We start from the raw sequence: 14,919 nt of genomic DNA, 5'->3' as shown, positions 1-14,919 counted from the left end.
CACTTCAATTTCAGTTAGGGGGCAGCTGGCATCAGCATATAAACCTTTCTCAGTGCAGAGACTGAAGGGTTCTGTGATTGGTCATCAGATGAAAACTAACAAAATGATTTCTTTTAAAACCACAAACAATCAAAGTTAAGATTACAAAATACATGGCATGTTTCAGGATAATTGTATGTGAAATCAAAAGAAATAAAAAAGGTTGTCTTGGCCTCATTAAATCTAGATTCTACTTACAAATGTCTCCGTGCGGTAAGTGGGTTAGTTTTTATTTTTATTTTTCTCTCCTATAATTTATTTAGTCCTCTTGTTAAATGTCTTTCTTGATTTCCTCTCTCCTGCCTTGATGAAAAACTTTGAACCTGACTTACCTGACTTCTTGGGACTTTATTTATCTGTGGCTTGTATTTCTGTTACAGATATCAAAATTTTGGGATTAGAGGAGAGTGCCCTGGGGTTAAGGTACTAGTTTGGGATTTAGGATACTCAGATTTGATTCGTTTTTCTATCACTGACTTACTGTGCAAGCTTGGGCAAGTCTGAGTCACTGTCTCTTAGTTCCCCATTTGTAAAAGAAGGATAATAGCACTTCCATATCACACAGGGTTGCTGTGAGGATAAATACATTAAAGAATGTGAAGCACTCCAATTCTAAATTTATTGGGGGCCACAGAAGTACCTAAGATTGATAACTAGGAATAAATGTCGGATAGGAAATGTCCATGGTGAACTATATTCAGTGATGATTCAATAACAGAAGGCATATTTTAGAGTTAAAGGGCCAAATGTTTCGTACAGTACATGTAGCTAGCACAGCGAGATGCACAGTTGCAGTAAATGTACAACAGAGCTGGGCAAAAAAAAAAAAAAAGAAATTGCCAAAAACGCAGTTTCAAGGTGACCAATTTGGTTTGAATTCAGCAGGTCGTTTGATTGAATAAAAAAAAAAATTAAAAAAAAAATAAAAAAAGTCGAAACCATGCATTTTGAAATTTTCAGCACTCAACATTTCAATTTTTCATTTTGAAACAATTTTTTATTTAGAAATTTAGCTAGACATTTTTTTATTAAAAAATGTAAACGGTAAAAAAAATAAAACAACCAAAAACCTAAAAAAATGGAACAAACTGGGGGGGAAAAAATGTTTCGGGTCATTTCAGCCACCAATTATTTGCACAGTTCTTGTAGAAATAAACAGACAGACGGTTGATTATTTCTGCATGTAATGATTACGGCACACAACAGCAGCAATTTTGCATGCAAACCATGCTTTTGGAGTTTTGTACATGCAAAACTGTAAAACCTTACATTCAAAAACTGATGGTGGTTGAAGCCAATATACAAAATATTGATTCCTTATGGGCCAGATTCTGCCACCTTTACTCCCAATGAGTCAGTTGTCCCATTGATTTTCAATGGGGCCATTTGTGGAGTAAAATACTATTCAATGGAAGCAAAATTGGCAGAATCTGGTTCTAATTCAGTGTTATTTTAAAATACAGTAAATGAGCTGGATCACTGCATTATCCCATTAAAGAAAACAGCACTAACAGCTGGTGACTTTTAGCTACCAAAAAGCCCAAGACAGCTCTTCTTTTGATGCTGACACTCAATACCTTTGAGGACCAGGACCTTTGAAGTCAGTGGGAGTTTTGCCTGGGTAAGGACTTTAGGAATAGCCAATAATCAGTCCATTACAGTCCACTGTATTATGTGCATTAGCATCTAGAAAGGCATGTTTTTCAACCTCATAGAAATCCAAAGTAGAAGAAATCTTGGGGCGGGGGAGAACCCTCATATCGACCTTTCTTTCAAGTAAGAACTCATTTTGACAGCTGAATGCAGTTATTAAATTTTCAAAACACTCTCACTGACTGATGACATTGGGACAGTATACCAGCCATGCCTAGCTGATAAAAAGAGGATTTAGTGGACATTATTTCTCAGTGGATCTTATAGATGGAAGTTGAAGTGTGTATTAGTGCACCACTGAAAAGCAAATGAGATTGCTTGGACACATAATACTTCTAGAGAAGCTTTCAACAAATGTATGGTTGGGTGTAAACCTTCTATTGAGGCATGAAAAAATGCCTTTCTTGCTCATAGTAGAAATTTCAGCAAACTCGGAAATGAAATTTTCTTCCTGTCTCATGTCCAAAATCATGAAGAGGCAGGAGTTCAATTATACTAATTGTCATTGATAAATGCTTATAGTTAAAGGATCAGATTCTGATTCCTATTCACATGGCATCTTACTTCATGAGTGGCTGTGTTGATTTCTGTGGGATAATATTTTGCATTTACATGGTGCTTTTCATTCCATAGGATCCCAAAAGGATTTACAAATTTGGTAAACTGGAATACAGCCTCCTCTTGTGTGAATAGCATATGGTTCTGCTAGACAACTATTTAGGCTTGGAAATGATGAATACCTTACAGTTGAAACTACAATGGGCAATTTAGCCAGGCACAATGTAATGACCTGACTTGGCAATTGCTGTGTTCCAGAGGGCAAGGTCACATAGTGGGTGTGGTGATTCCTGTATGTGCATTATAGAAGCAAAATACTAAACACATTCCAAAATACTTTGTTTTTCAAGTTCATAATTTTTTTTTGCATCAGTGAAATTTTCATCTAAAGGGGACATAAAATATTGTGTGCTGTCTGTATGTCCACCATGCTTCTGAGGCAGCTTTCCACAGAGTATTCTCAAAGCATGTAGACAGTGTCTCTTTGAATTTCCAGTGGAGATTGGTTACTACTTGGTAGAAGTGGAATAGGTGAAGTCATAAGGCATTTCTTCTCGTCTCTTGATTGGCCAAGCCTACCTCAGGAGAAGCAATTTGACCTGTTTTCTCAGAGGGAATGCCAGCATTTGGTGCCTGATGTAAAAGAATTGACTCCATTGGGCATTGGATCAGACTCTTTGTGTGCTCTTTTCAGGTCAACCAAAAACAAAGTTACTTTTCCAGGGGCCTGAACCCTGGAATTTCTTTGAGCTATTCACAAGGGTTCAAGAGTTCTCTGTGTGCCTGTCTATTGCTCCCAGCAGCAGTGAAGGAAGAGGGGACTGCTTTTGTCTTCTAAATTCTGAAGACCATCATCCTGGACTGAGGAGGATGACTGCTATCCACCAATGTCACCAGAGGAGCTGAAGGCCCTTCGCCTCAGAAGACCAAGTAGTATTGGTGAGGTTTGTCAGGACTTGTCTTCCATGGAGGGAAAAGAAAATGTGTGGGACAGAAAGAAATGAAAATATTTGCACAACTTATTGTAATATAGTTCAGCAAGTACATTAGGCTTCTCAGACACTGTAGAAATGTACAGCATTCTTGTTGTTTATTATTTTTCAATAGTGTCTCAGAGCCTCAGGCATGGCTCAGGTTGTGGTGTACAAACAACAACAAAAAATCCCAGCCCCAAAAAGCTTACAGTCTAAGGCCTTGTATTCACTATACAATTAAGTCAACCTATGTTAGGTCAATATACAGCCATTGCAGTAATTACTGTGGTTTTTCATATCCACATTATCCTCCCCCTGCCAGTGGTGCATGTCCTCACCAAGAGCGCTTAGAATAGAGTCATAGAATATCAGGGTTGGAAGGGACCTCAGGAGGTCATCTAGTGAGTCCAACACCCTGCTCAAACCAGGACCAATCCCCAACTAAATCATCCCAGCCAGGGCTTTGTCAAGCCTGACCTTAAAAACCTCTAAGAAGGAGAGGTTTCAGAGTAGCAGCCGTGTTAGTCTGTATTCACAAAAAGAAAAGGAGTACTTGTAGCACCTTAGAGACTAACAAATGTATTTGAGCATAAGCTTTCGTGAGCTACAGCTCACTTCATCGGATGCATTCCGATGAAGTAAGCTGTAGCTCACGAAAGCTTATGCTCAAATAAATTTGTTAGTCTCTAAGGTGCCACAAGTACTCCTTTTCTTTTTAAGGAAAGAGATTTCACCACCTCCCTAGGTAACCCATTCCAGTGCTTCACCGCCCTCCTAGTGAAAAAGTTTTTCCTAATATCCAACCTAAACTCCCCCACTGCAACTTGAGACCATTATTCCTTGTTCTGTCATCTGGTACCATTGAGAATAGTCTAGATCCATCTTCTTTGGAACCCCCTTTCAAGTAGTTGAAAGCAGCTATCAAATCCCCCCTCATTCTTCTCTTCTGCAGACTAAATAATCCAAGTTCCCTTAGCCTCTCCTCATAAGTCATGTACTCCAGCCCCACTAATCATTTTTGTTGCCCTCCGCTGGACTTTTTCCAATTTTTCCACATCCTTCTTGTAGTGTGGGGCCCAACTTAAGTGGAGCAGTGTGGGGGGCTGACAGCAGCCTCTCAGCATGGAGAAATACAATGCTGACAGGTTATGTAAGTAATGCAGTATTGTAGCGGGGTGGTCACCCGCTCCTGCCTGGAAGGGCTTAAAACAGCCCTCAGAGAGGGCTGAGGCAGAGGAAAAGCGGGGCTGATTGGGGTGTGGCCACAGCTGAGGCTGCCTCCCAAACAGACCTAGCTGGTCCTATAAAAGCCAGTGAAGCCAGGAGCAGAACTCTCTCTCTAGCCTGTTGAGAGGGAGGGACCTGGCTGCTGGAAGCATACCAAGGTACCTGAGGTGGAGCAGGGCTGGGAGAAGGCCAGAGGAGCTGGGGAGCTCTGGCCTGGAAACCCCCCAGACTGCAGGCCAAGTGGAAGGCCAAATAGGTACTTGGGTTGCAGAGGGCAGCCCAAGGGGTAGGCAGAGGCAGCAGGTCCAACCCCCCTTGCCTATGATGAGTGGCACTTACACTGCAGTTGGCCCCAAAGAACGGGGGCTAGGTGATGACTGGCAGTGGCCATAGACTGAGGTGAGGTGGGGGTAGAGGGTTGGGGGTTCCCTGGGGAGGGGAGACCCAGATCTTTGCAGGGTACTGCAGGTGGCAGCACCCTGACATGAAAGGGGGTACCGAGGTCCAGAAGAGACTTGGGGCCCAGCGGCAAGCGGCACACCAGCCTGTAGGGGGCGCTCTGGAGGCTGGAATGCTAATTCCCTGGACGACCAGCAGGAGGCGCCGCAGGGATGAGTCTCGCTCCGTTACAAGTATCTACACGGACACTACGCCACCCTAACTACATCGACCTAAGCACTAGGCCTCTCGTGGAATGGAGTTATTAGGTCAGTGTAGTGGGGGACTTATATTGGTGGGAGCAACACTGTATGTGGACATCTACAAAGTTAGGTCAACATAAGCTGCCTTATGTCAGCCTAACTCTGTAGTGTAGACCTGGTCTAAGTATAAGACAAGAGACAACAGTAGGAGACAGACAGACAGGAGAACACCAGGAAACAATATCAGTCAGCTCACCAGCTCCATTACTGTATTACTGTCAAAGCATTAGAACTTTCTACATATTCTCTGGGAGAGCTGATTCAAGGATGTCCTGCTTCCTCACCTTCCCTTAGACTTGTAAATGAGAAACAAATAAAATGTATGTAGAACTACTTCTACTCTACACATCAGGAAACACCCTTTATCTCACACCAGCTGGATATCTTCATTGCCCTTCATCACCAGACACATTCATCAAACATGACAAATGCCTCCAAAATGCTAAATCACTCCTCTCCATTTCAATGGCTGCATGATAGTTATCATACCCCCAGTCAGTTTTAAAATATGTACATGCCAAACTGAAATACCTACAGCTCCTACCAGGGATACGAGAACAGGGGAAGAAAACTATGAGTTCCAAATGAATTTTAGTATTTTTTTCACTTGCTCAAAAAATAAAGTTGAGATAAACTCATGAATTGTTCTGGGACTTCCAGACATTTTCCTGCTAATTAAGCTATGACCTGTGAAGTGTGAAATGAAAATGCAAATTCTTCCAAATGCAGTTTTATTGATCTAGTGGAATGCTCAGTTCCATGGCCTTTGCTACATAGTTAGCTTGGACAGCTTCAATTATCCTCTTATGTGAAAACTACAGGGTTTGGATTACAAGGGGTTGTAAATGAACAAATGCCTTCATGCTTCCTTGGAGGAGAGAACTGTACAAAGCGTGGCCTCTGGCGGTGGGGGCGGGGTCTGCATGCGCGCGCGGGGGGGGGGGGTCGCCTGGGGCCTCGCCGCCGCGTGCATTTTTTCAGTACCTTGTTTTAGTCTAGAATTCTTTCAATTTCTGTAATCTGGCGCTATGCAAAAGTGTTTTTGTTTGTTTGTTTGTTTGTTTGGGTTTTTTTGGAGGGATAGCTCAGAGGTTTGAGCATTGGCCTGCTAAACGCAGGGTTGTGAGTTCAATCCTTGAAGGGGCCATTTAGGGATCTGGGGCAAAAATTGGGGATTGGTCCTGCTTTGAGCAGGGGGTTGGACTAGATGACCTCCTGAGGTCCCTTCCAACCCTGATATTCTATGAAAGCCTCCAAAGATGCACCCAACTGCTTCCTAACCTCTCTCTTTCCCCAAGCTGTTCTCTATCTTACTTCCTGCAGGGACCCGTGCCACTCTTCCTGTCTCTGGGAAAACTGGTGACCATCTGGTACTTTGTGATGCTTCTTGAGCTGGGATAGGCCACTTCCTGGGTCTTTTGGGAGTAGCCAGGTGGTTGGTGTAATACAGTTTCCTGCAATATCCTGGACAAAGCTTATTGAATTAAGTTCCTGTATCATTGTGGGCCAGGGATTGTATGCAGTTACATGGGGGAGGGGGACCATAGCCCTCTAGGAACTAAGAATAGTAGTGGGTAGTTAGGCAAATTCACTCAGGTTATAACACCTTCAGAGAGCTAACACCACCTGGAGAAAGGCTCCCATATACTGGTTCAAACTAGACTCTCCAGTGACCAATAGACAAAGAAAGGACTTTTGGTTAAATAGCCTGAGTTAAAACAGACTCAGGGCCTTCTTTCTGATCCAGCAGCAATCAGGACCTTCTATCCAAAGATGGCCTCAGGCCTTCCTAGTAAGGGTTGGATGGACATGACCCAGTCCATGTGCTTGTTCTGAACTAACAGCTGTTATAAACTTATGACCACAGGAGAAAAATGGTTGGTAGGATTTGAAGGACAGTTGACTGGCCAGAGTGATCTCTGGGACGCTTATTAGCATGTGTGTAGGTTCTTTTATCATTTGAATATGTTGTTGCTGTAATGCTTTTACCTTAAGAATAAATGCACTTGCTTAGAAAGAGCTGTGTGGTAACTTAACTGTGGCAATTACATTGTTCAATTCTCTGAGGAGAAAAGTGAACAAGCTTGCTGAGGCAATCTGACTTTGCTGGGGAATACACAGTTTAGCCAGGGATCTGTGCAGCCTGGAAATACTCCTGTCAGGAGGTAGAGAAAGATGCATGTCTCTGTCTGAGAGAGGTGATGGCTGGGGATCCAGGAACCTAAGAGTGCGTGCCCTTGCTAGACCACACAGGGGCAATACAGGTGCAGTTGTCCTGAACTATCACATTCACCATAAGGCTTAGTAAGGCAAAGTAACTTAGGAATCCAAAGGCATCTCTAGCAGCTACCTTCCTACCTACCTGTAGCTCACGAAAGCTCATGCTCAAATAAATTGGTTAGTCTCTAAGGTGCCACAAGTACTCCTTTTCTTTTTGCGAATACAGACTAACACGGCTGTTACTCTGAAACCTTCCAGAAAGAGAAGCCCCAAAATCCTTAATTTCCAGTAAGCACACTAGGATGCTCCCTGGTTTTAATTTAGCAGTCTGCATTGGAAGAGGATGTTTCCCTCTTGTTCTACTCTCTGTATTTGTGGAAGAGAAGGAGGTTAAGTAGAAGAAAGGAGCTTGAGACTACATCCAGGCCTCCTCCTAGAAAATCCAGCAAATTTGGAGTGGGTAGTGGTCCCAACTGGCTGGCTCACAAAGATACACAAGTAAGAACACAGGAGTGGTCATTCGGAAGCTCACTGGATTTACTGAGAAAGTGGGAGGTGGGAAGGGACTCTGGCTAGCAGGGGATGTTTTCAGAAGTGTTTTGGCTGTTTCCCATCATATAAACATTCTCTACACATTTGTAAAAATGTATCAGAATCAGGATGAGTTGTGAAGGCTTGAATGAGTATCGCTCTGAGCTCTACCTATAATAACTGCTCCCAGGGAATTGAGTTCTATTCCCATCAGTGTCACTATAGAAAAGTCCCATTAATTGGGTGAGCTTCCCTTTGGAAAGGAACTTTTATGAGGCTTAAATGAGGTCTGTAAAACACTTTGAGGTCCTTAGATAACAGGTACCGTAGAAATGCTAAACGATATTAAAAACAAAATACTAAAACATCAAATTTACTGTTGCAGCTAATATCTTTTGTGCTTAATGGGTTTGAAAGTGTTGCACTGTATATTCCATTGTTGTTTTACAATCAGGTTAGTGTGTAAATCTGCCTCTTTTTATTATGTAACAGGTTACTTGTTTTCTGCTGAGTTGCCAAGGAAATATGCTGGGTTCATCTTGTGGAGTGTTTTCATGTTGTTTTCCCTTAATGTTGGTAAGTGAAGTTTCCTGTTTCTTATTATATATTCCTTTATTTTCATCCTCTTCAGTGTATTGGGTGTGTCTTCAGGCATTAAAATTCCATTCCTTCTGTATGGGGGATTTAATGTTTGAAAGACACTGAAAGAGAAGCTTTGAGATCATCAAGGCCCAAAACATTGGAGTTATTTTAAAGAAGAAAACTTACAAAAATCTAAAACTGAAACCAGTGCTTTATGAATTTTAAAGGGTTTTAACAACTGAAAGACGCTGAAAGGGAAACTATCAAGACATCTTGGCCCCAAAATTAGGTTTTATTACAATATATATTTTTTGCAAAATCCAAAATTTAAAATCAGTGTTTGTAGATTTTTCTAAAACAACCTCAGTGACAACTGTATAATTGTTTTATAAATTTAAGCATTCCTTCTTTGGTGTTTTGCAACCCAAATACAAGAACCTTGTGTTTCATACATAAAAACCAAAAACTGACAAGGAGAAAAGAGGGGAATTTTTTATTTATATTCAGTTGATACATGATTCCAGAATCCTGAAAGCATTGAAATACATTCTTCCATGAAGCAAAATACTGACTGATGCATTTGCTTAGATCTATGCGGAGCACTTTAGTATTTGTTCCATTTTGTAGCTGTGCAAAGGAGAGAGTTTTTAGTTTTCGTTTTTAACATTTTTTTGCAACACAATTTCCATTAAAGCTGAATGCTGAATTTGTGCTGCACAAAAAAGTGCTAATGTTGCAAATGTCATAGAATGCAAAACCCACCTTGAAGTCGATGGGAATTCTGCATCTGGAGTACTTAAAGAGTATGGCCACGAATGGAACGATGATCCAATGGTTAGGGTGCTAGCTTGGAATTTGGGAAATCTGTGTTTAATTCCTTGCTGTTCTACAGACTTCCTGTGTAACCCTGGGGAAGTCATTTAGTCTTGCTGTGCCTCAGTTCCCCATCTGTTTAAATGGGGCAGGCAAAGGGATATTGTGAGGCACTCAGATACTAAACTAATGGGGCCCATATAACTCATGATTTCAACAATTTCCATACCACCATCAACCTCAGCCTGGACCAGTCCACACAAGAGATTCACTTCCTGAACACTACGGTGCTCATAAGTGATGGTCACATAAACACCACCCTATACCGGAAACCTACTGACCGCTATGCCTACCTACATGCCTCCAGCTTTCATCCAGACCACACCACACGATCCATTGTCTACAGCCAAGCTCTACGATACAACCACATTTGCTCCAACCCCACAGACAGAGACAAACACCTACAAGATCTCTATCAAACATTCTTACAACTACAATATCTACCTGCTGAAGTGAAGAAACAGATTGACAGAGCCAGAAGAGTACCAGAAGTTACCTACTACAGGACAGGCCCAACAAAGAAAATAACAGAATGCCACTAGCATTCTTGTTGCAAACGCCTCCAACGCATTATTAAGGATCTACAACCTATCCTGAAGGATGACCCAACACTCTCACAAATCTTGGGAAGCAGGCCAGTCCTTGCCTACAGACAGCCCCCCAACCTGAAGCAAATACTCACCAACACAGCGGGGGCTGTGAGAAAACCTGGATTTGTGCTGGAAATGGCCCACCTTGATTATCATCCACATTGTAGGGAGAGTGGACACTTTGGATAAGCTATTACCAGCAGGAGAATGAGTTTGTGTGTGTGGTTTTTGGAAAAGTGGGGGAGGGTGAGAAAACCTGGATTTGTGCTGGAAATGGCCCAACTTGATTATCATACACATTGTAAGGAGAGTGATCACTTTAGATAAGCTATTACCAGCAGGAGAGTGGGGTGGGAGGAGGTATTGTTTCATGGTCTCTGTGTATATAATGTCTTCTGCAGTTTCCACAGTATGCATCCGATGAAGTGAGCTGTAGCTCACGAAAGCTTATGCTCAAATAAATTGGTTAGTCTCTAAGGTGCCACAAGTACTCCTTTTCTTTTTGCGAATACAGACTAACACGGCTGTTACTCTGAAACCTACACAAAGTAAAACTATTTCCCCATGTTTATTCCCCCTCCCGCCCCCCCCCCCCCGCATTGTTCCTCAGCCGGAACTGGCCCACCTTGATTATCACTACAAAAGGTTTTCCCCCCCAGCCCCGCTCTCCTGCTGGTAATAGCTCACCTTAAGTGATCACTTTTGTTACAGTGTGTATGGTAACACCCATTGTTTCATGTTCTCTGTGAATATAAATCTCCCCACTGTATTTTCCACTGAATGCATCCGATGAAGTGAGCTGTAGCTCATGAAAGCTTATGCTCAAATAATTTGTTAGTCTCTAAGGTGCCACAAGTACTCCTTTTCTTTTTTCATGGATATAGATAGTTCTCACACATTATTATTCTGTTCCCAAACAGAAACCTTTAACCAAAAATTAATGTTAAAAGTGTATTTCAGTGGAGTCCCACTACCATTCAAAAAGCATTTACAAAATAAAAAAGCAAATGTTAGGAAGTCTGGATATGAACAGTTAAGGTATTTGGCTAGTTTCCCCATTCCTCTGCCGCTCCCATCCCTACCAGATGGGTTTAGGCACCCAAATGCCACTGAAATTCAATGGGAGTTGGGCATCTAACTTTGCCTTCCCTTATTTGTCTCTGTGGGAATGTCTGCATGAGGATAAACAACCTGCAGCTGGCTCGGGTCAGCTTACTCAGGCCTGCCTGGGTTGGGCTCCGGAGTTGAAAAATCGCCGTGTAGATGTTCAGGCTTGGTCTGGAGCCCAAGCTCTGGGACTCCGTGAGGGTGGAGGGTCCCAGAGCTTGGGCTCCAGACCAAGCCCTGAACATCTACACGGCGATTTTTCAACCCTGCAGCCCATGCTCCGCACACCGGAGTGGGCTGACCCAGGTCAGCTGTGGCCGTGCCCCGGGTCTTTTATCCCTGTGTAGATGTACCCTATCTCCCTCCCTGGCCCTGTACCCATTTCAAGGCTGTGCACATTATTTTAGTCTCTTCGGATAAAATTTCGAAAGGGCCTAAGGGTAATGTTTCTAAAAGGGCCTAAATCATTCAGGAACCTAAATCCCTTTGAAAGCCAATGCAAGTTAAGTCACTTAGGAGCCTAAGTCCCTTTGGGACTATTTGAAACTTTCCCCCTGGTATTAATTCACAGGCTGCCCTTTATAGAGTGGCTGAATTAATTCAAGTGTTTTCAATGGTGAAAGGTTGCAGTTTCTCAGGTATCATCCTTTCCCTCCTTACTGCCAGGGGGGAGGGTGCTGCCAAGTTCAGCCTGTGGTAGCCATTTATTGGAACTGCCATTGAAAAACTGAAAAAAATCCAAAACTTTGGTTGGAAGGTTTTTGATGAACATATGGCATTTCTTATGTAAAGCACACTTTAAAACGTTAGTGTTTTGAAAATCTAATTTTCCAGCAAAAAACAGCTAGAGACCTGGGGATTACAGATTATTCACATGCATGGTCCCACATTCAGCCATTGCAAACTGCTACTGTTTGACCTACACCCAAATGGTGAGGAAAGGACATTTGTCACATGCCTGTTGACAAGAACAAAGTGGTCTCGTGATGCTGCCCAAGCTCAATAAGATTCATATAGCACAAATGGTTGCATGGAAGCGACATTCTCTTAAATTCAATTTCATAATCCAAACTGTTAACACAGTTGAGGGGAAAATATTTGAAGATTGATTTTTTTCCCCTAAAGTAAAGATTCTCTAAGTGGTGACTCTTAGAAGCCAATTGCCTTACGAAATATATCTATTTTTTACCTAGCATTTGATACAAGTTTATCTGTCAAAATGAGGAGGGATGTCAAAAAGTTTAAACCTGTTTGCAAGAAACCTATTTGGTGTGAAAACCTGTCAGGCTCCTGGCAGGAGAGGATTTCCCTAGCTGAGAATTACAAAAGAATATCTTCATTTAAAAGATGAGTTTAGAAGTAAGCATGTAAAGTCATCTGAGGATGTTACTGGTATTAGCAAAAAGCCTCAGCCCAGAGTTAGAAAGCCTGCTGCTAGCATCCTTAACTAGTAAAGGCTTTATTACCTGAAAGGTGAGATCAGATGGAAAGTCAGCATTGTTGGGGGCAGGGTGGGAATGAGCTAGTGGGTTTGGGAAGAAATCTTGCACAGCTGTTCATCTTGCTATTGTCCTTGAACTGTACCCTGGGGTGAAATTTTGTTTATTGCAGGGGGACTGAGCTTGTAATAATGCAGACACCATTGGCATTATCATACTTAATGGTTCCCTATAGCTACAATGCCACCAGAAGTAGCCATGTCTCAGTCCCGATTCATTTCACTTGCAGAACATCCACTGGGTCAAAGGAAGGAGGAACACTGTCCAGTGTGCACCTCACTCTTTTCTGGCTCTCACAGAGGAAGGAATTCTCCTTCTGTGGAGAGACATCACTTCACCCGCCACTGAAATGCAGCCACCGTTGGGGTGGAATGCAGCTATTGTTTAACAGGGGCCAGGCACCACATGATCATTTTGGGAGCGAGGGAAATGGAAGACTTTAGACCAGCATTCTGTGAGTCTAATGACTTCAACTCCATTTGACTTCTGGCCCTGTAATTGTAAGTCCAAATCCCTACATGTTGTCAAGACCTCCAATGTACCCATCTGAAAGATGGTATTTCCAAGAAAACACTGCCCCTTTACACGATGTTAGGAATTGGCTCAGTACACAGCTCAGAAGGAAGAGAGCCACCTCCTGAATTATCAAACCCTGTTGGAAGTTCATGCTGGCTGTTATACATATATATATACAAACACACTACACATAAACGTGTTCTGGACAGGCCCTCATACAGCTTAGCTTGTCAGAAGTGCTGAAACTGCAAGCCAAGTTGGTATAATTGCAGCCTATAATGAATCCTATGAGCTTCCTGTTAAAACCCCACCAAACAGCTCTCTTGTTCTTGTCTGAAATATTAACCTCTTTTTTTTTTTTGTAATTTAATATGTAATTTCCATCCATAAACAGGTTAACCTCATCGAAGAAAGCTGCTTCCCACACTGGCTGCCAGCCAACCCAGATGCAGTTTGCAAGTGAAAACCTGTCATTGATGTGATATTACATATGAACTATAGTTTTGTATAGAGATGGGTAGCAAGAGTACCTTCCTTGGGCAGGGGTCAGATAATATGTGTATTTTGGATGTGTTTGCTCCATAATTTACTTTGATTGTGGCAGTATAAGATACTGCAATTGTGTAAAAAATTTGCTTTATTCCATTATTTTTCTAAAAAATCTAATCTTATTTTAGCATCTGCCTAGTTTTAATAAAATTCTGTTTTAGCAATAATTTTACTGTGTGAAAGTCTAATAGTTTTTAGCTTCATTTTGTCCAGGGGAATATCTCTTGGTGAGAGAATTTTATATTAATGTTTAATGCACGTTCCAAGTCCACTTTTGGAAGATCTGTATTTGATCAGCAGTTGATGCAGTGCACTTTTCACCAAAGCAAAATGGGTTATATCTTCCATGCAATAGCTGCAAGATTAGATTTTATTCCCTTAAGTAAAATAATTGTGGAATCAAAAGTTTCAGTTTCAGCACCAGTTAAAGTTATAGTTTAATTCCTGCAACTATTTAAACTCTCACTGCCTTTCTATCAAAAATATTTATTTGAGCACAACCCCCTATCTCCATTTAAAGTGACTGATCAGAATTTTTCATCATCTGTCTTTCTACTGTTGTCAGCAGCAATCTGATCATCTCACGCCCCCGCCTCACCCGAGTTAAGAAGAAAGGTGGAAGACGAGAGCATTCAGTGAACATACAATTTTCCCAATTGCTTGAAGGCTTACACTTGGTGATATACAATGGTATGAAAGGTTTTGGAGAAATGTGCATTCAGTGTAATCCTCTAAATCCATTGTGCAATGTCCTCTTTCAGAATGCCCAATTACCTGAATGATTTGAGAAAAGTAAAGCATTAGAATGGCACCCAATTAGTCTTTAAGACCAATATATGTGATTCCCTTTATACTGTAAAGTCTCAGGGCTTGCCCTGCAAGGTGCTGGCCACTCTGGCCGTAATCCAGCAAAGCACTTAAGCACATGCTTAATTTTAAGCATAGGACTTGAAAGCCCTGGGTGCTACTGGATGTTGAGCACTTTTGTAAAACTGGGTCCCCAGAAGTAGTGATACTCAGCACTTTTCATCCACAGGTGGGTAAGCATCCTTATCCCCATTTTATAGATGGGGAAACTGAGGTCTAGGGAGGTAAAGTGACTTGCCCAAGTTAACACAGCCAGTCAGGGAAATTTTTGAATTACCACTCAGGTCTCCTAATTCCCAACCTTTATGCTCGATCCACTAGATAACAGGTGATCAGGAATGGTCTAGATAATAGTTAGTCCTGGCATGGGTTCAGGGGACTGGACTAGATGACCTCTTGAGGTCCTTTCCAGTCCTATGATTCTATGACGCAG

The 14,919-nt window shown here is 42.0% G+C and overlaps 2 long non-coding RNA genes across 2 annotated transcripts in view; one reads left to right on the top strand and one right to left on the bottom strand.

Annotated features, from left to right (window-relative positions):
• The window catches only part of LOC311523476, a 42,533-nt gene extending 28,828 nt beyond the window's left edge, over positions 1-13,705 (top strand). The window contains exons 4-5 of the long non-coding RNA XR_014712348.1: positions 8,396-8,479; positions 13,465-13,705. This is a non-coding gene — a long non-coding RNA (uncharacterized lncRNA). The remainder of the gene's footprint in view (positions 1-8,395; positions 8,480-13,464) is intronic.
• Positions 1-14,919, bottom strand: part of LOC311523479 — a 62,791-nt gene that overhangs the window by 36,716 nt on the left and 11,156 nt on the right. The window lies entirely within an intron of this gene.

Source organism: Lepidochelys olivacea (assembly GCF_965140295.1).
Source record: "Lepidochelys olivacea isolate rLepOli2 genome assembly, chromosome: 7".
Lineage (NCBI taxonomy): Eukaryota > Metazoa > Chordata > Testudines > Cheloniidae > Lepidochelys > Lepidochelys olivacea.
The sequence above is the reverse complement of the archived record's forward strand: the minus strand, read 5'-3'. Positions and strand labels throughout refer to the sequence as shown.